The following is a 1,726-nucleotide window of genomic DNA, read 5'->3' as shown; positions in this document are numbered from 1 at the left end:
TTTCTCCTCTCCCCAGTGTATCTACTTTGTGTAGGTTACTACTGTGTGTCTAGAGGTTGTCTTCTCATATGATGTCTTGCAGGGGTTATCTGTATCTCTTTTCTTTGGATGGTCACATTTCTGTTGAGATAGGGAAAGTTTTCTTGTATAACCTCTTGAAATTCTGGCTTCAAAGTGTTCTCCGTTTCCATTTCTTTTTCTGGGATACCAACCAGGCATACGTTCAGCCTCTTGCTATAATCACACATCTCTTGGAGGCATTGTTATTTCTTTCTGAGTTTTATTTCTACATTTTTTACAGATCAGGTTAATTCCATGTCTTGGTCTTCAAGTTCTGAGATTATTTCTTCTGTTTGATTAATTCTGCTTTTCATGCTTGTCATCTTGTTATTTATTTCCTGGATGAAGTTTTCTTATGACCAAAATCTTTGTTACAAGTTCTTCCCAGGGGCCATCTCATCCTTCTCGAATTCCCAGGGGGCGCTACCGTCGCTCCGAAATCCGCCGCGGCCGTCGCTGCATGGCCCGGCGCGCCGGGCACCGACCCGCGGTGCGCCCGGGGCTCCTTGGACGCGCACGGGGCTCCGGCGTGCTCCTCGAGGCTGAGGACAGACAGACAAGCAGAAGACTGAGCGCCGGCCCCCAAACACCGCCAACCGGGGCGCTCTCTCCGCCTTCGCCTCACCCCCAGCCCGACCCCTGCCGGGAAACTGTAGATGGACGAGTGCCCGACTCCAGGCCCCGGAATCGACTTGCCCCGCCGTGGCACTGACGCCGCCGGAGCCACCGGTGCGCCCCCTCCCTCTCCAAGCCCAGGCCGGGGGAGGGGAGGTCGGAGCAGGGTCCCCGAGACTGGATCCCATGGTACAGGCCAGGCGCAGGACCCTTTCCGGGGGGACGCGGAGACTGCCGGCGGCTACGGCTCCGCGACGGGGCCCCCGAATGATGCTGCAGAATCCGCCACGGCCGCCGGGCGCCGGGGGCGCGGGCAGGTGGCGCGGCACGTCCCACCTGGGGAGCCGCCGGGGCCGCCCGGGGGGGGCTCGGTGAGGGCCGAGGCGACCGAGGGCACTGTCTGCGCTGCTCACCAGGGCTCCGGCGCCTCTCGCCCGCCGGCGGCGCCTGGATCCAGGCTCCTGCTGCCGCCGGGCACCGAGCGCGCAGAGCGCGGGCGAAGGAGCGAGCGAGGCTCCTGCTCCAACCCAATTCCGGGCGCCGCCGCCGCCGCCGCCGCCTCTGCTACTGCTGGCGAAGTGACGTGAGGGCTGACGCAGAGCAGGGGCAGAAACTCCAGAAAATTAGTCTGAAATCCAAAAACACACACGCTCGTCCACACACAAACCCATAACACCCTCCAGACAAAAGCAACGGGGAGGGGAGGGGAATCTGGGGGCGAGCAGGGAGGAGGGAGAGGCATCGGTGCCACCGGCCAGAAGCAGACAGCGGCAGCGTGTGGGGGTTCACACACGCGCGCACACACGCACACAGCCCGGCCGTGCAGACACGCGCGCGCGTGCGTGTGTGCCTTTAGATCCAGGTACCTCCGAGACCGGCCGTGCCACCGCTCGACGCCGCCCGGTCCCTCGTGCACGCCGCGGTCTCTTCTACCATCGCCGTCCAGGCTGGCTCCCTTTTGGAAATGGAAACCGGGCTCGGTTCAGCTCCGACAGAGGCGCTGATGCTTATTATAGGAATCCCCTCCCTTCTCCCTCCCCGCGTTCTCCCT

This window comes from Carlito syrichta, unplaced genomic scaffold, assembly GCF_000164805.1.
Source record: "Carlito syrichta isolate Samal-C Ts95f unplaced genomic scaffold, Tarsius_syrichta-2.0.1 Scaffold78539, whole genome shotgun sequence".
NCBI lineage: Eukaryota > Metazoa > Chordata > Mammalia > Primates > Tarsiidae > Carlito > Carlito syrichta.
This window is presented reverse-complemented; position numbering follows the sequence as displayed.